Genomic DNA, 20,292 nt, shown 5'->3' on the forward strand with positions numbered 1-20,292 from the left:
CCGCGACGCCCTCTATTATAAGCACAGTGCAGGAGTAGAAGGAGGAGCCTGGGAGGCGGGGCGCATGGGGTTCCGGGGGCGGGGCGTGGGGCCGGGGGTGAGGTTCAGTGTGCTGGAGGCCGGGTAGTTTTGGGGGTGAGGGGCGCCCTGGGAGGTGCAAAACTCTGGCTCCTCCCACCAGGCCCGACGTGCGTGGTCCATCGTGCCTTCTCTACTGACCGTGGAAGACGTGACTTCCTCTCCCCGCGGTCCCTTTCCAAGCGCCGGAATTTCGAGCCCCCCCAAACCCCCTCCGCGCTCATTGGGGAAAAGGCGCTGGTGTCAGCGGGGATGGGGCGTGAGGGCTGCATTCCTGACCCCCTCCCCAAGTCAAAAGCTGGGGAAGAGGGTCCTGGTACGCTCAGTCCAGCAGGGCTAGGCGGGAAGCCCGGGACCCCTCAAACATCCCCGCCCAAGACCAGGCTGGTCTCCCGGGGAGACATCTCGGGCTCCCGCGCTCCTTCCCGCTCAAGGCTTGGTCGTTGCAGATGTGTTTGTGGGATCCTTTAACGTCTTTCATCCCACTCCGCACAACTTAGTGCCCTGGTGGCAGGGCCCAGATTTGTCTTGTTCAGTCTCCAGCGGGGGCCTCTCTCCCCACTGCCCACTCTCTACCGTCAGGGTCTTCAGAGTGTTTGCCTGAATCAAAGCAGGAACCTTGGAACAAAAAGAGGGGATACATGGAAGGAAGGTCTCCCCCTTCTCCCTCATTCATTCATTCATTCAACAAACAGTCCTCTGCTCTCCTACATGGAGCTCCCAGGCTGGTGGAGAGACCCCAACACTCTGAGCCTGGGGTAGGGACAGAGTTGGGACAGAGGAAGAATTGAGTGAGCCTGTGAGGTGGACGGCTTTCATTTCACAAGGCTAAGCATTTATTCAACAAACTTATACCAAAGTTCTCCTCCTCCATTCCCACCAACTTCCCTATACCTTCCCTGAAAATTGAGGCTGGCATAGAAAACCTGCCTGCCAGGAAAAACCCAGGGCACGATGGCTCAGAGAACAGGCAAGAAAAACAGAGTTGACTCAGCAGGGCTCCGAGCCAGCTCAGCCTCTGGAATCCGAAACTGTGCGCCCCATACACTTGGCTGGGCCAGGTGCCAGGATAGCAGATCCCGGCAGCAGTGACAGGCAGGTGGGAAGGGCAGAGAGGAGAACCTTGGCAAGGAATAGATCCAGACAGCCACCATCTGCCCTGGCAGCCGGCCTGTCCAGCCCCCAGCCCCTGGCCTCCTTCTGAGTGGGGGACATAGCTATCCAAGAGTGAGCGCTCCTCCTCCCTGGCTTCTTGCACTGAGAAAAATGATCAATTACTTTTCCAACCTGAAGGCCTTTTTCTGATCCACTTTTAAGGGGCTTCTACCTCTGTGCTGTGTTTCAGAGGGCACAAAGTACACCCAAGCCTCTTAGAGGCACCTGCAGTGAACAAGCTACAAAAGAATTTGTCCAGGGACCCGGAGCTGGCCCTGGATTATATCTTAAAAAACTGCTCTGTGGAATATACCTTTGACCCAGCGATAACATATCACCGTGATCAATTGATTTTTTGGTACCTGCTGTGTGCTGGTTACTATGCTGGGTCCATAATGGTGGGCAAGATGCCCCCTCCACCCAATGTAGGCTACTCTGGGCAAAGTAAATGGCATTAGAAAGGTGACATGCGGGCTGGAGTTTCTCATCAGAAAGCAAAGCAGTAAAACTGAATTTTTTTTTTGGTCTGTCTGTGGGCAGCTGAAGGAAATCCCTGCCTTTGGGAGATTTCAGTCTGGAGCAGGACACAGTCTCATGAACAGTCTTTCCATCTGTATCTCTACGACCTAGATTACTGGGGGCCCCTCAGTCCCTCTCTACTAGTCTTCAATCATTGGGGCTTCTGGTGGGTTGTATGGGAGGAGCTGATCTGTCAGTGGAGGAGCTGTCTATAAAAAAGTAGCAGCAGGGACTTCCCTGGTGGTGCAGTGGTTAAGTCTCCGTGCTCCCAATGCAGGGGGCCCGGGTTTGATCCCTGGTCCAGGAACTAGATCCCACATGCATGCCGCAACTAGGAGTTCGCATGCCATAACTAAGGAGCCACATGCCACAACTAAGATCTGACACACCAAATAAATAAATAAATAAATAAATAATGACGTGTACAACTCAAGTAAAAAAAAAAAAGTAGCAGCAAACACCTATTGTGCACTTGTTATATGCCAGGAATTGTTCTGAAGTGATTATATATTCCCTTAATCCCAATAACAACTCCAAATGAAGTAAGTACTGTTATTCTATCTTATAAATGAGGATGCAGTGAAAGACAGGTTAAGTACTTGTCCAAGTTCTCACAGTTATCTAGACAGAGCTAGGATTTGAAACCAGGATGCCTGACTCACAGCTCTGCTCTTAGCAGCCATGTGACCTTTATTCATAATAGTGCAGTGATCCTTGCCTCCTGATATTTACACCCTTGTGTAGTTCCTCTCCATCATATAACCAAGAGGATATTGTTGAAATGACAATGTGTGTGACTTCTGAGGTTAGGTCATAAAAAACATGTGACTTCTGCCTTGTTCTTGATTAGCTCACTTGCTCTGGGAGAAGCCAGCCACCATACTGTGAGGACACTCAAGCAGCCCTTTGGAGAGATCCGCAAGGTGAGGAACTGAGGCCTCCACCCAACAACCGGCATCAGCTTGTCTGCCACGCAAGGGAGCTATCTTGGAAGCAGATCCTCCAGCCCCAGTCAAGCTTTCAGATGATGTAGCCTCACTTGGCATCTGTTAGCAACCTCATGAGACCCCAAGCCAGAACCACCCAGCTAAGCTGCTCCCAAACTCCTGACCCACAGAAACTATGAAATAATAAATGTGTCTTGTTGTTTTAAGCCACTCATTATGCAGCTAATACAGTAGCCAACACTTAAGTAGTGCCCACCCTGCACTTGGCATTATTTTATGTATTTTACATATATTCATTCACTTAGTATATCCTGTAAGGTCTCTATTTTAAAGAAGGGGAAACAGAGGTGCAGAGAGATCACATAGTCTGAGAGAGGAGGTGTGGGGGGAATAAAGTTTCCCAGGAAGACTAGGATTATTATTGAGCTTAAACCTGCTCCAACCATGCTTTATTTTGAGTGCTGCCAGTGGTGGACATGGAGTGCAGCTAATGCTGCACCCATAAGTTGCAATCCTGTCTCCTGCTCAAATTTGCACAGAAGCCAAGCCCCCTCTGCCAGCTCTGCTCTCCCACTTACCCCATCCCTCACCTTTTTTTTTTTTTTTTTGGCTGAGCTGGGTCTTAGTTGCTGCACATGGGATCTTTTTATTTGCAGCATGTGGACTTCTTAGTTGCGGCATGCATGCAGGCTCTAGTTCCCCGACCAGGGATCGAACCCAGGCCCCCTGCATTGGGAGCATGGAGTCTTACCCACTGGACCACCAGGGAAGTCCCCCTCACCCATGTTTTAGGCACAGATCCTGCATGATCCTATGCTGGACCCCACAGGCCAAATTCCACCTGAAGATATGCTTGGTTTGGTCTGCCCAGAATTTTGAGTATCAGGAGATTTCTAATGAAAATCTAGAATTTCTGCTTCTCTTGCAAAATTGGAAGGTCCAACAGGAGTGGTCTGCAGTCCTGCTTGTTTGCAACGGTCCAAAGCCGAAGGGGAGCTGCCCCCTTTGGCCAAGGGAGGCCCTCCCGCCCCATCACTGCTGTGCGACACAGGCCCTTCCATGCTCTGTTTTTTTGCAGATCCTTTAAGCCTCTGATCATTGCCTTTGGGCTGGTGTTTTTCTGTTGCCAGTGCCAGCCTCAGACCAGGGCAAGAGGGACCTCTATTATGGCACTGCACTTTGGAGGGTGAATGCCTCCACCAGGCAAGGAGTTGTGGGAGCAATGGGTATATTTACTGGAGCCCATAGACTTCCTTTTAGACCACTGAGTTTCCATTTGGGCTGGTGAAAAAGTTCTGGAACTAGGTAGAAGTTGTACAACATTGTATGTGTACTTAATGCCACTGAATTGTATACATTAAAATGGTTAAAAATTTTCTATTATGTATGTTTTACCACAAGTTAAAAACTCTAATCTAAAAAAAACAAATCTTATTAAAACAAAAAAGAAATAATAAATTTGAATCTGGCCTTTCATATTGTTTTGAAGGCATATTTAAAAAACTGGGAGGATAGAACATATTTTATTATTTAACAGCATTAGTGTATCAGTTTTCTTTTGCTGTGTAACAAACATTCCCCAAACTTAGTGGCTCAAAACCACATCCAGTGGACTCAGCTGAGCAGTTCTTTTCTCTGGTGATCCTCCCTCACATAAAGGAAGAGAGGCATATATATGTTACACACAAATTATATATATATATATATATATATATATATATATATATATATATATATATATATATTCCATATATATTTCTCTCCTCTCTGTCTCTCTCTGTCTCTGTCTCTCTCTCTCTATATATATATATATGTATGCAAGATTTAATTATAAGGTAGTACCTAGTTTGTTCAGTGTATAACATTCTCAGGATTTGTAACACTTACATGAACAGACAGAAAAAATATTTTCTACTTATTATGTGTAAAGATGAGTTGCTATTTTTCTGATGCCCATTCTGATACAACTACTTTTCATGTCAAATATTTACTGTGCCCAAATGTATTCAATTAAAATCATTACTCTGTGAAATAAATAAAACAGAGATGATTCTTGTACAAAAGAGAGAGGAGGAGAGAGAGAGAAATATTTATATACAGAGAGACACATGTATATACATATAATATGCACACACGCACCTATTATACACATGCACATATATAATGCACACATATATATGTATATATAAAATACACATAGAAAAAAAGATAATCACACACACTTTTTTTTTCTGAATGATTTGAGGGTATGCTGCAGACATGATTAGTGCTTTTACTAAGAACAAGGACTTTCACTTACGTAACTGCAGCACAGATAGCAACTTGAGGAAGTTTGACCCTGACATAATGCTGTTATCTAATCTTAAGTCCAGATTCCAGTTTCATCAGGTCCTTTACAGCTTTTCTTCCCCCCTCTGGCGTCCCATCCAGGATCACATGGTGCATTTCCTTGTTGTGTCTCCTTAGTCTCCCATAATCTGGACCAGTTCCTCAATCCTTCTTTGTCCTTCACAACATTGACTTTTTTTAAATTAATTTTTATTGGAGTATAGTTGATTTACAATGTTGTGTTAGTTTCAGGTGTACAGCAAAGTGAATCAGTTATACATATACGTATATCCACTCTTTTTTAGATTCTTTTCCCATATAGGTCATTACAGAGTATTGAGTAGGGTTCCCTGTGCTATACAGTAGGTTCTTACTAGTTATCTATTTTATACATAGTAGTGTGTATATGTCAATCCCAATCTCCCAATTTATCCCTCCCCCATTCCCCCTTGGTAACCATAAGTTTGTTTTCCACATCTATGACTCTGTTTCTGTTTTGTAAATAAGTTCATTTGTACCTTTTTTTTCTTTTTTTTGGCCACACCTTGCAACATGCGTTACTTCCCCGACCAGGGGTTGAACCCATGGCCCTTGCAGTGGAAGGTGGAGTCTTAACACAGAACCACTAGGAAAGCCCTGTACCATTTTTTTTTGACATTGACTTTTTTGAAATGCACACACTAGTTATTGGTGGAATGTTCCTCACTTTGCATTTGTCTGATGCTTCCTCCCGATTACTATGCATTTTTCGGCAGTGATATTGTGACCTCCGGGCATAGTACCAGGGGGCAAGTCTGTTTGCGCATATTAGCACCGTTAATTGTGATTTTTAAAAATTTATTCTTGGGACTTCCCTGGTGGTTCAGTGGTTAAGAATCCTCCTGCCAATGCAGGCGACACGGGTTCGATCCCTGGTCCGAGAAGATCCCACATGCCACAGAGCAACTAAGCCCGAGCGCCACAATAACTGAGCCCACGTGCTGCAACTACTGAAGCCCGCAGGCCTAGAGCCCGTGCTCTGCAACAAGAGAAGCCACCGCAGTGAGAAGCCCGCGCACCGCAATGAAGAGTAGCCCTTGCCCGCCACAACTAGAGAAAGCCCGCACGCAGCAACGAAGACCCAACGCAGAAAAAAAAAAAATTCTTTCATTGAGACAGCATTGACATATAACATTATATTAGTTTCAGATGTACAACATAATGATTCGATATTTATATACATTGCCAAATGATCACCACAATAAGTCTAGTTAACATTCATCATCATACAGAGTTACAAAATTTCTTGGACTTCCCTGGTGGCGCAGCAGTTAAGAATCCACCTGCCAATGCAGGGGACACGGGTTCGAGCCCTGGTCTGGGAAGATCCCACATGCCTCAGAGCAGCTAAGCCCGTGCACCACAACTACTGAGCCTGCGCTCTAGAGCCCACGAGCCACAACTACTGATGCCTGTGTGCCTAGAGCCCGTGCTCCACAACAAGAGAAGCCACCACAATGAGAAGCCCGTGCACCACAATGAAGAGTAGCCCCCGCTCACCGCAACCAGAGAAAGGCTGCACACAGCAACAAAGACCCAACGCAGCCATAAATAAATAAATAAATAAATAAATAAATACCAAAAAAAAAAATTGTTAAAAAAAAAAAATTTCTTTTCTTGGGAATTCCCTGGTGGTCCAGTGGTTAGGACTCTGTGCTTTCACTGCTGAGGGCCTGGGCTTAATCCCTGGTCATGGAACTAAGATCCCGCAAGCTACACGGAGCGGCCAAAAAATAAAAATTACTTTCTTATGATGAGAGTTTTTAAGATTTACCCTTAGCCACTTTTGAATATACAATAGTATTATTAACTATAGTTGCCATGCTGTATGTTACAACCCCAGGGCTTCCTTATTTTATAACTGGAAGTTTGTATCTTTTGACCTAATTTTGATTATTTTAAGCACTTTTATTTTTTAAATTTATTTTGTTGAAGTATAGTTAATTTACAATGTTGTGTTAATTTCTGCTGTACAGCAACGTGATTCAGTTATATGTATATATACATTCTTTTTCATATTCTTTTCCATTATGGTTTATCACAGGATATTGAACATAGTTCCTTGTGCTATACAGTAGGACCTTGTTTTTTATCCTTCCTATATATAATAGTTTGCATCTGCTAATCCCAGACTCCCAATCCTTCCCTGTCTCACCCCTCCTCCTCCTTGGCAACCACAAGTCCGTTCTCTATGTCTGTTTAACCACTTAACTTTAATATTGGATGATGCGTGCTGTAATGGGGAAGCACAGGGGCCTAGAAGAGGTCAGAGAAGGGACCTATCCCAGCAGGTAAGGCTTTTTGGGCAGGGGCCCTGGGGCTGAGGAACAGTAAGATTATCCAGATGAAAAGGATATGGAATAGGTGACCCAGATTTGGGAAGAGCATGAATAATGCACTGTAGTGTGGGATATGTGACTGATTCTTTCCAGACGAGCCCAGAGGGACATTGTATGTGGACATCCCAAAACAAGGCTGCTGGTCCCCCCGAGGAGTGGCCCCTGCCACCCCTGGCAACTGCCCATGCCCTTTCCTGTCAGCCTTTAGTCACATCAGGTCATCAGGAAAGGTCAGTTTTAGGGCAGGAGCCTCAGAGTCTCAGAGCAGAAAGAATGACTCAGATTCTGGGCTGGGGCTCCAGAAAGGAATGGAATGGCCTCTGCCCAAGACACTCTCCCCATCTCCACCCGTCTCCCAGTCCTCCCAGCCTGGGAGCTGGCGCGTGTGTGAACCTGCCGCCTTTGGACACCAGGGCAAACAGCCCTGAACTCACTAAGGTAAGAATAATAATTATAACAGTGCACATTAATTTAGCATTCACCTTTATCCCATTAGGCACGTGCATAGTCTATCTTTTGTCACCCTTTAATCAGCGCTGAAAACAAAAGCATTCCTTTCCCTTTTGGACTGATGGGAAAACTGTGAGGTTCTGAGATGTTCACACACTTGGCCAAAGACAGACAACTTAGAAAGGCCAAGATTTCAACCTAATTCTCTCTAGTTCCAAACTAATGAATCTTTTTTTTTTTTTAATCTTGTCTGTTTTTGTAAGTTAGAATTTTGAATGGGGAAGGCATTTGCATTGTGCCAAACCCCAAAAGTCTAAAAGTCATAGCTGGGGGACTTGCCTGGTGGTCCAGTGGCTAAGACTCCCAATGCAGGGGGCCTGGGCTCACTCCCTGGTCAGGGAACTAGATCCCACATGCCGCAACTAAGAGTTCATATTCTGCAACTAAAGATCCCACATGCGGCAACGAAGACCTGGCTCAGCCAAACAAACAAATAAATATTTTTCTAAAGAAGAGAATATTAATTTTAAAAATAAATAAAATAAAATAATAAAAACCATAGCTGGAGAAGTCTCCCTTTCCCTAATTGTGTGTCCACCTAAAACTTTGTTTGAGAATGTTTATCCAGGTTTATTCATAATCACTTTTGAAGTTTTTTTGTATGTCTAAACATTTTCCTTTTCAAAATTGTTATGGACCGAATGTTTGTGTTCCCCTAAAATTCATTATGTTGAAACCCTAACCCCCAGGTGTGATGGTCTTTGGAGGTGGAGCCTTTGGGAGATGATTAGGTCATGAGGACAGGACTCCCATGATGGGATTGGTGCCCTTAGAAAAAGAGACAGAAGAGAGCTTTCTCTCTCTCTCTCCACCATATGAGAATACAGCAAGAAGGTGGCCATCTGCAAGCCAGGAAGAGAGTTCTTCCCAGGAACCGAATATACCAGCACCTTGACATTGGACTTCCCAGCCTCCGCAGAACTGTGAGAAATAAATTTCTGTTGTTTAAACCACCCAGCCTGTGGCATTTTGTTATAGCAGCCCAAGAGGACTAAGACAAAAACGGTGGGGAAAACATCTTGGCAGTATATTGAAGTGTAATTGACATACCATAATCTGCACATACTTCAGGTGCACGATCTAATCAACTCTGACCTATGTAAACACCTGTGAATGTATCACCATAATCAAGGTAATGGAAATCTCTATCACACCCAAAAGCTTCCTTGTGCCTCTTAAGAACCTCTCCCACTGGCTCCTCCCACCTTCCCCAGGTAACCATGACCTGCTTTCCGTCACTACAGGTAAGTTTGCATTTCCTAGAATTTTATATAAACGGAATCACATAGAGTACATAGAATGTACTCCTTTTTTGCCTGCTTTTTTTTACTTAACACAATTATTTTGAGATTCATCCCTGTTGGAGTGTGTATCAATAGTATATTTATTTATTTATTTTATTTATTTATTTTTAAAAATTAATTGATTTATTTTTGGCTGTGTTGCGTCTTCGTTTCTGTGTGCGGGCTTTCTCTAGTTGTGGCGAGCGGGGGCCACTCTTCATCGCGGTGCGTGGGCCTCTCACTGCTGCGGCCTCTCTTGCTGCGGAGCACAGGTTCCAGACGCGCAGGCTCAGTAGCTGTGGCTCACGGGCCCTGTTACTCCGCGGCATGTGGGATCCTCCCAGACCAGGACTCGAACCAGTGTGCCCTGCACTGGCAGGCAGACTCTCAACCACTGTGCCACCGGGGAAGCCCTGTATATTTATTTTTAATGTTGATATGGATAAACCACAGTTTCTGTATCCAGTCATCTGTTGAAGGACATTTGGGTTGTTCCAGTCTTTGTTTATTAAAAATAAAGCTGTTATGGACATTCACATACAAGTTTTTTTTTTGTTTTTTTTTTTTTTAGGTTAACTACTTTTTAATGTTCTATCCAAATATAATAGTCATACATTGCATTTGACATAAAAAATTGTTATTTTAAAGATGGGTTAATATAAAACCATGATTAACTAAAGATAACAAAAATTAGGTATTCTCCACAAAATATGGGTATAAAAAATGACATGGAAACATATCAAATTTAATGGCAATTTAACAGTAATATATATAAACAGTAAAATTTTTGTTGCATATCAAAGAATCTCCTTCTAGTTTTAAAAATATTAACCAATTGTTTGAAATACTTTAAAGCCCAGAATCTTGATGAGTATTTTTACTTAACGGAATTGTGATAAAAACCAATTTTGGTACTCACCAACTCGGTAACATTTTAACAGAATCTGATTAATATAGCTGTTTACTGAGCTCTGCTTTCAAAATACTGGGGAAAAAATCACATACATTTTAGATTTTGTTTGTTTCTCTGAAGGCTAGAAATGACACACATGCAGACAATGTAACTGAGAAAGATGTTAGAATGGGAAAGACAAGAAACAGAGTAATAGGAAAATGGCTTTTGTAACCATGCTAGATCAACTAATGAAATACGTTACTTGAAAATCTTGCTGAGAACTGATACAACTTTTTGCGTGTGTGTGATTTTTGCGAGCAGTTTTCTTTGACAGAACATACAAGTTTTAAAAAAATTTTTTTTAAATTGAAGTATAGTTGATTCACAATGTTGTGTTAATTTCTGCTGTACCGCAAAGTGATTCTGTTATACATATATATACATTCTTTTTTATGTTCTTTTCCATCGTGGTTTATCATAGAATATTGAATATAGTTCCCTGTGCTATGCCAATAGGACCTTGTTGCTTATCCATCCTATATATAATAGTTTGCATCTGTTCATCCCAAACTCCCAATCCCTCCCTCCCCCACCCCCCTCCCTCTTGGCAACCGCAAGTCTGTTCTCTGTGTCTGTGAGTCTGTTTCTGTTTCATAGATAAGTTTATTTGTGCCATATTTTAGATTTCACATGTAAGTGATATCATATGGTATTTGTCTTTCTCTTTCTGACTTACTTCACTTTGTATGATAATCTCTAGTTGCATCCAATGTCACATACAAGTTTTTGATGGGAGAGTGCTTTCATTTCTCTTGGAGGAAATTTTTTTAAATAAATACATTTATTTATTTATTTATTTTTGCCTGCGTTGGGTCTTCGTTGTTGTGCGCGGGCTTTCTCTAGTTGCGGCGAGCAGGGGCTACTCTTCGTTGCGGTGCGCGGGCTTCTCCTTGCGGTGGCTTCTCTTGTTGCAGAGCATGGGTTCTAGGTGCACGGGCTTCAGTAGTTGTGGCATGCAGGCTCAGTAGTTGTGGCACACAGGCTTAGTTGCTCCGTGGCACGTGGGATTGTCCCCGACCAGGGCTCGAACCCGTGTCCCCTACATTAGCAGGCGGATTCTTAACCACTGCGCCACCAGGGAAGCCCCGGAAAAATTTTTTAATTAAAACTTTTAATTTCAATCTCCCTAACACTCTTGTCCCCTATCTGTCCAGTTCCCCTCACTCATACCCAGAATCACTGTCAATAGTTTCTCCTCTGTATTCTTGCATTTATTTATACAGATATAAGCAATTTTCCCCACTATCTTTACACAGAAGATAGCATGTCACATGCACTGTTTTGTATCTTTTTTCACTTGACATAAATCTCAGAGCTCTTATCAGCCCATAGAAGGTTCCTCATTTTTTATATGGTAGCTGAATAGTATTCCATTTATGCTTGTACTATAATTTATTTAACCAGGTCCCTATTAAGGACCTGCGTTATCCCTAATCCTTTGCTATTACAAACCATACAATAATGAATAACCTTGCAGACTGTCATTTTGTACCTGTGCAATTATACCTGGAGAATGAATTTCCCAAAGTGGAATTACTAGGTCAAAAGGGATATATATTCGTAATTTTGACGAATTTTACCAAATTGCCCTCCATGGAGTTGGGCCAGTATACACTGGCACCAACAGTGAGAGACCACTTATGAGAGCACTTATTTTCTTTCAGCATTGCCAATAAATTACCTTATTAAACTTTGGAGTTTTGCCACTCTGATACATGGAAAACGGTACCTCACATAGTTTAAATTTTCATCTGTCTTAGTATGAGATGACCTTTTCAGATGCTTAATAGCCATTTGTATTTCCTTTGCCCTATTAAAAAAATTCTTGTGTTGTTCTTTTTGTTATTGATTTCTAGAAGTTCTTTACTAGGCAGATTAAGTCTTTGTGATATGAATTGCAAACTTTTTTTCTCAGCTTTTCATTTGTCTCTGACTTTGCTTTAAATATTTTTTGCCATACAGAAATTTTATGTGTGTATGAAAGAGAGCAAACTTATCAATTTTTAAAAATGTCTTCTAGATTGCAGAGGAAGGGATAGATTAGGAGTTTGGGATTAACAGATACACACTACTATATATAAAATAGATAACCAACAAGGACCTGCTGTATAGCACAGGGAACTATATACAATATCTTGTAATAATTTATAGTGGAAAAGAATCTGAAAAAGAATATATATATATATATATATATATATATATAAATGTATATGTATACATTTATATATACAAATGTATATGTATACATATATATGTACCACTGAATCACTTTTCTGTAACCTGAAACTAACACTACATTGTAAATCAACTATACTTCAATTTAAAAAATAAAGACCAAAAAAAAGGTCTTCTAGGTTTTAAGTCACAGAAAATCCTTATTGCAAGATAAGATTCTCCCTTTTTTTCCCTTGCAGAACATTTATGGTTTTATTTTCAAGCTTAGTTATTTCATTGAAATTACAACATCTTCATGAATCAGTTAACCACTTCCCTAACCAATGACTTATTGTAACAGTGATTGGCTGACAGTCTGGAAACAACCTAAGTGTTCCAACATTAAGGAACAGCCATCAAGTGCAACAAGATTTCAAATTGCAAACTATTTTTTTTAATATTTTATTTATTTATTTATTTATTTATTTATTTATTTATTTATTTATTTATTTATTTATTTATTTATGGCTGTGTTGGGTCTTCGTTTCTGTGTGAGGGCTTTCTCCAGTTGCGGCAAGTGGGGGCCATTCTTCATCGCGGTGCGCGGGCCTCTCACTATCGCGGCCTCTCTTGTTGCGGAGCACAGGCTCCAGACGCGCAGGCTCAGTAATTGTGGCTCACGGGCCCAGTCGCTCCACGGCATGTGGGATCTTCCCAGACCAGGGCTCGAACCCGTGTCCCCTGCATTGGCAGGCAGATTCTCAATCACTGCGCCACCAGGGAAGCCCTGCAAACTATTTTAAGGAAGTACTTAGTGACCTAGGAAAAATATAGGGTGTGTTAAACAAGAAATCCAAACTGTGTATCCAGTAGCATTCCAATATTTCTTCCATTCCTGTTTTTTAGTTGAAGTGCAGTTAATCTACAATGTTGTGTTAGTTTCAAGTGTACAGCAAAGTGATTCAGTTCCAATGTTTCTTTTTAAACGTGTTTATGAGAAAAGAGGCTGGTGAGAAACAGAGAAATGGACTAATAATCTCAGGCAGGGTTTCTGTGGGAACATTCATTTATTCATTAAGATATTTGTTGATGCCCAGATCACAAAAGGGAGGCAGCTGTGCATCTCTTACTGGCAGTGCCCATCACCACCAAAGAAGTCACTGTGCTGAAAAATCGAACTTGAACCTAAAAAAATCTCTAGAATGTCCAAAGTCCAAAATAGCAGCAATGAGGTAACCTGTGGCTGTCAAGCACTTGAAACGTGGCCATTCCAAGTTGACATGTGATGTGCTCTAAATGTAAACAACACACCAGATTTGGAAGAGTTGGTTAAAAAAAAAAGTGTTAAAATATCTAAGTTTTTAATATTCATTTCATGCTGAAATCATCAAATTTTGGATATGTTAGGTTAAAATTAACTGATCAAAATAAAGAGAAAGACAAATACCGTATGACATCACTTATATGTGGAATCTAAAATACAACACAAATGAACCTATCTATGAAACAGAAACAGACTCACAGACATAGAGAACAGACTTGTGGTTGCCCAGGGGGAGGGGCTGGGGGAGGGAAGGATTGGGAGTTTGGGATTAGCAGATGCAAACTATTATATACTGGATGGCTAAACAACAAGGTCCTACTGTATAGCACGGGGAACTATATTCAATATCCTATGATAAACCATAATGGAAAAGAATATGAAAAAGAATGTATATATATGTATAATGAATCACTTTGCTGTACAGCAGTAATTAACACATTATAAATCAACTATACTTGGGAATTCCCTGGCGGTCCAGTGGTTAGGACTCTGCGCTTCCACTGCAGGGGGCAAGAGTTCCATCCCTTGGGGGCAAGTGGTGCGGCTAAAAAAATTTAAAAATAGATAAAGAAACAAATAAATAAATCAACTATACTTCAATACAAGTAATTATAAAATATGATTAAAATAAATTTCATCCTCTTTGTTTTCGTGTTTAAAGTGGCTACTAGAAAAATTTAAATTGCGTGACATTCATATTTGTGGCTCACATTATATTTTTATTAGACAGCATTGGTCTATATCTAGATAACAAATTTTACAAAATATGGAAGGCAGGGGAACATCTTAAATGACACCACAGGTGTGCAGTCAGCTAAATCCAAACTGTGAGAGGATAAATCTTTTTCTTTTTAACAAATAAATTGCAAATAAATAAATAAATAAGAAATAAAAAATAAAAAGATGGTGAGAAAATTTTTAGATCAAAAGAGATTTTAAAACATTTTGACCAAATGCAATGTATGGATATTTAAGTATCTTTATTCAAAACATCTCTAAAATAATAAAACAAAAGATAACAAAACAAATTATAACATTTATGAGACAATTAGAAATTTGAACACATATTGGACATTTGATGATAATAACTTTTTAAAGTATAATAATGCTATTATGGGTATTTTAAAAAGAAATGATTCCAAAAAAAAAAGTCCTTATCTCCTAGAATGCATGCTCAAATATTCACAGGAGAGGGACCATCTGGGATTTGCTTCAAAATAATCCAGGGACTTCCCTGGTGGCGCAGTGGTTAAGAATCCGTCTGCCAATGCAGAGGACATGGGTTTGAGCCCTGGTCCAGGAAGATCCCACATGCCACGGAGCAACTAAGCCCCGTCTGCGTGCAGCAATGAAGCCCCAATGCAACCAAAACTAAATGAATAGGTTTATTTTTAAAAAGTTGTATGTGATTTCACCAAAATATCACTTAAAACAAAACAAAAACAAAAACAAAGTAATCCAGATGGGAGGAAGTGGGAATCTCGGGGGAGATGAAACAAGACTGAGTTGGTAACTGGTGTTCATGTTATACAATCTACTTTTTTTTTTCATTGTGGAAAAATATACATCATATAAAATTTACCATTTGAAGTATTCTGAAGTGTACAGTTTAGCGGCATGAAGTACATTTTGCTACTTTTTTTGGTTTAATATTCTCCAAAATCAAATGTTAAAATAAAAATTTTAAAGAAGCAAATAGAGATCCAAGTAAAATATGTTGGTAGATCCAATTTTTTAAATTATTTATTTATTTTATTATTTTATTTATTTTTGGCTGCATCTGGTCTTAGTTTCGGCATGCAGGATCTTCGTTGAGGCATGCAGGATCTTTCATTGAGGCTTGTGGGCTCTTCGTGCATGGGCTTCTCTCTAGTTGTGGCATGTGGGTTTTCTCTCTCTAGTTGTGGGGCGCAGGCTCCAGGCCATGTGGGCTCTGTAGTTTGCAGCACGCAGGCTCTCTAGCTGAGGTGCCGGAGTTCAGTAGTTGTGGCCGGGGGGCTCAGTTGGGATCTTAGTGGGATCTTAGTTCCCTGACCAGGGATCAAACCCTCATCCCCTGAATTGTAAGGTGGACTCTTTACCACTGGACCACTAGGGAAGTCCCCCAATTTTTTTTCCCACTATTTATTTATTTGGCTGTGCCGGGTTTTAGTTGTGGCATCAGGGATCTAGTTCCCTGACCAGGGATCCAACCCAGGCCCCCTGCACTGGGAGTGCAGGGTCTTAACCACTGGACTGCCAGGGAAGTCCCTGGTAGATCCAATTTTGATGGGCTAGTGCAGCAATTTTTATTTCTCTCTTTAGTTTCTTAATTTTCTATGATGAATATGCTAATTTTAAACATTTATTTATTTATTTAGGCTGCGCCAAGTCTCAGTTGTGGCATGAGGGATCTTTCGTTGCGGCATGCATGTGGGATCAAGTTCCCTGACCAAGGGATCCAACCCAGGCCCCCTGCATTGGGAGCGCGGAGTCTCACCCACTGGACCACCAAGGAAATCCCATGAATGTGCTCATTTTAAGCAAGTATTTTTGTAACAATAAGAAAAAGCTAGAGATTGCCTCTTTCTTTCCTTCCTTCCTCCCTCCCTCCCTCCTTTCTTTCTTTCTCTCTTTTCTCTTTCTCTCTCTCTTTTCTTCCTTCCTTCCTTCCTTTCTCTCTTTTAGAAATTTTCTGAAGAATAATTCTTACCCGAAGCGGCCCCCTGGTGGCGAGTCAGAGAGCAGCTCACGCGCGTTCCTTTCCGCTGTCCCGGGCTCCCGGGAGGGAAGGAAAGTGCCCCTGGCTGCTGAGCGCCCCCTGTGCGCGACTCCTGAGGGCCGAAGGGCCCCCCAGAAGTGGCCTCGAGGTCTTGTCCTAGAAGATGAAGGATTCAAAGGAGGAGGTAAAGGGAGATGTGGAGTTGATGAGTAGCAACTTTCCTCTTACTCCTCCTCCCCGCCCCCCCACTTCCTCCTCCTTTCAGGCCATCTCTTTTACTTATCAGCAATTCATCCGTTCATCAATGAACTGAGCACCTACTGTGTGCCAGGCCCCTTTTTAAGCACCAGGGACAAAGGCCTTGCCCTAATGGAGCTGGCACAATGGCTGTGTGAGAGAGCCACAGTAAACGAAGAAAATATATAGCATGTTACATGGCGATAAGTACTAAAAAGAAAAATGAATCGAAGAAGGGAGATACGGAATGGGGGGATGTTGGCAATTTTAACTAGAGTGGTCAGGAACCGTCTCACTGGGTGTGTGAGTAGTGAAGTGAAGGAGGTGAAGAGGTCAGTCAGGCAGATATCAGGGGGAAGGGCATTCTAGAAGGAGGGAATAGCCAGTGCAAAGGCCCTGAGGTTCCTGAGGCAGGAATGTTCCTGATGAGTTTGAGGAACACTAAGAAGTTCGGGTTGGCGGTGGGGGGCTGGGGGCGGAATCAAACAGAGAAAAAAATACGCAAATGTGGCAACAGGTTAGCATTTGGGGAATTGGGGTAAGGAAGATACACACACACATCTAGGTGTGTAGAGAGAGAGAGAGGTATAGATATAGATACACATTTTTTTTCTGAACCTTTTTTGAGCCGGTTACAGACATGACTCTTTCTTGTTCCTAAATACTTCCATTTATATTTCCTGAGAAAAAGGGCCTTCTCCTACGGAGGGTTTCTCTACCTTATTGATACCGAGGCTGGATAATTCTCTGCTGTGGAGGGCTGTCCTACACTGTAGGAGTTTTAGCCTCCCTGGCCTCCGCCCACTAGGTGTCAGTAGCACACACACCCCGGCTGTGACGGCCAAAAATGTCTTCAGACATTACGTAACGTCCCCTGGATGACAGACAGTGCCCCTCCCCCCTCCCCTGTGGAGAACCATTGCTTATATAACTACAGTATAATGATCACAATCAGGAAATTTAATACTGATCTACTAATCTTGCTACCTGAACTACAGATATTCAAATGTTATCAAAGGTCGAATAATGTCTTTCTTAGTAATTTTTATTTTCTGATCTCTGGTCCAATCCAGGATCACGCATTGCAGACAGATGTCATGCCTGGAATGTCCTTTCTCCTTTCCTTGTCTTTCATGACATTGACTTTTTTAAAAATTTTATTGAAGTATAGTTGATTTACAATGTTATGTTAATTTCTGCTGCACGGTAAAGTGATTCAGTTTATATATATATATATATGTTCTTTTCCATTGTGGTTTATCACAGGATATTGAATATAGTTCCCTGTGCTATACAGTAGGACCTTGTTATCCATCCTGTATAAAATAGTTTGCATCTGCTAATCCCAAACTCCCAATCCTTCCTTCCCCCACCTCCCTCCCCCTTGGCAACCACAAGTCTGTTCTCTATGTCTGTGAGTCTGTTTCTGTTTCGTAGATAGGTTCGTTTGTGTGGTATTTTAGATTCCACATATAAGTGATATAATATGGTACTTGTCTTTCCCTTTGTGACTTACTATGCTTAGTATGGTAAACTCTAGGTCCATCCATGTTGTTGCAAATGGCATTATTTAATTATTTTTTATGGCTGAGTAGTATTCCATTGTATTTATATATACCACATCTTCTTTATCCATTCATCTGTTGATGGACACTTAGGTTGTTTCCATGTCTTGGCTATTGTAAATAGTGCTGCTATGAACATTGTGGTGAATGTATCTTTTTGAAGTAGAGTTTTGTCTGGATATATGCCCGCTAGTGGGATTGCTGGATCATATGGTAGCTCTATTTTTAGTTTTTTAAGGAATCTCCATACTGTTCTCCATAGTGGCTGTATCAATTTACATTCCCACCAACAGTGTAGGAGGGTTCCCTTTTCTCCACACCCTCTCCAGCATTTGTTGTTTGTAGACTTTTTGACATTGACATTTTTGAAGGTCATAGGCCAGTCGTTTTGTAGAACGTCCCTGTCTGGGACATTGCATTTGTCTAATTTTCCTCATGATTAGATTCAGGTTAAGCATCTTTGGAAGAAATACCACAGAAGTGATGGTGCGTTCTTCTCTATGCAGTATATTAGGATTTGATTTGTCCATTTGCCCCATTCCTGGTCATTTTAACTATGATCACTTGATGAAGGCATTATCTGTCTGTTTCTCCTCTGTGAAGTGACAACTTTTTCCTGTCATGAATGTGTATTTTATGGGCGGTTACACTGAAACTACACAAATATCCTGTTTCCTCATGAAACTTTCACTGACTATCTCATCCATTGAGGATTCTGGCCTGAATCAATTGTCCTGATTTTAATAATTGTTTTTTTATATCTATTTTGTTTGTTTATTTATTTGGTTGTGCCAGGTCTTAGTTGAGGCAGGCGGGCTCCTTAGTTGTGGCATGCGAACTCTGTTGCGGCATGCACATGGCATCTAGTTCCCTGACCAGGGATCGAACCCAGGTCCCCTACATGGGGAGCGCAGAGTCTTAACCTCTGCGCCACCAGGGAAGTCCCTTAATAGTTGTTTTAAATAAATACTGAACAGGCTGAAAAGGTTGCTTCTAACATACGTGTGAAGTGGGAAGAGTAACAGTGAACTGCACATCCATGTAAATTTCAACCAGGCTCAGAAAGGGATACATCGGCATATGTGAAACCCCAACACGTTCCTGCCTGGGGATAAATGTGAATTGTTCAAAGCTGGGGACGGGCATGGGGGGCAGGAGGGCAGCAGGGAGGCCTGGGATGGTGGGGTCTTTGAGTAACTAGATGGGGAGACAGGGATAAATTCCAGAACTACTCAGGTGGTGAAACTAATAGGATGTGGACGGACCGGTTAGATTTTGAGCCTGGGGAGGAGGGTGGAGGGCGAAGCGGGGGACTGGGCAGAGGGAGATGCTGCCCTTTGAGACCCTCAACTGGGGCTGATGAGCCCTCAGGGCTGGGGATGTGAGTGTTGAGGGGCAGACACAGACTCTCTGGGACAGCTGGGCATCCCAGACCAGGGCGGGCGCTGCTCCAGAGTTTCCAATAGGCCCTTGAACTGGCGAAGGAGCTGAAGGCGGCTCCCAAGAGGCTCACGTGCGTCCTGGAGTGGCCAGGAGACTAGCTCTCCTCTCCTCTGGCTCAAGCCTCAGCCTGGGATAGGGTGGAACAGAGAAGGGTCACGTGTTCTACCATCAATGGTCTTAGGAATCTGGAGGAAAAAAAAAGCTTATTTAAGAGATCTAATCCTCTTTTGAGACCCAGAACTGATTGTTCAGTGTGAGTTTTGATACAGATAAGAAGGAACATGATACCTAAAACAGATTCAAGTGATGGGGGTGTATTGATTAACATAAAGATTGCTTCCGGCACTATAGAGTTGATAATTTGAAAGCTTAAGATATGAGGGAAATTATCAGATACATTGATTTAGTGCTCTATTTTTAATGTTGACATGAAACAAAGATGGCTTTTTAAAAAGCCATTTTGTTTATTTTTTTGGCTGCATCAGGTCTTAGTTGCGGCTCCCAGGGTCTTCATTGAGGCGTGCAGGAACTTTCGTTGCGGCAAAGGGCTCTTTTTGTTGTGGTACGTGGGCTTCTCTCTGGTTGTGGCGCACGGGCTTCTTCTCTAGTTGTGGTGAGCCGGCCCCAGGGCTCTGTAATTTGCCGCACTCAGGCTCTCTCGTTGAGGTGCGCGAGCTCGGTAGTTGTGGCCTGGAGGCTTAGTTGCCCCGTGGCA

The 20,292-nt window shown here is 42.2% G+C and overlaps 1 non-coding gene across 1 annotated transcript; it reads left to right on the forward strand.

Annotated features, from left to right (window-relative positions):
• Window positions 1-19,780: 19,780 nt before the first annotated feature.
• Window positions 19,781-19,861, forward strand: LOC137760362 (small nucleolar RNA SNORA40). The gene has a single exon (XR_011073316.1). It is a non-coding gene; the product is annotated as a small nucleolar RNA SNORA40 (small nucleolar RNA).
• Window positions 19,862-20,292: the final 431 nt, after the last annotated feature.

The sequence above is a fragment of the Eschrichtius robustus genome, chromosome 2 (genome assembly GCF_028021215.1).
Source record: "Eschrichtius robustus isolate mEscRob2 chromosome 2, mEscRob2.pri, whole genome shotgun sequence".
Lineage (NCBI taxonomy): Eukaryota > Metazoa > Chordata > Mammalia > Artiodactyla > Eschrichtiidae > Eschrichtius > Eschrichtius robustus.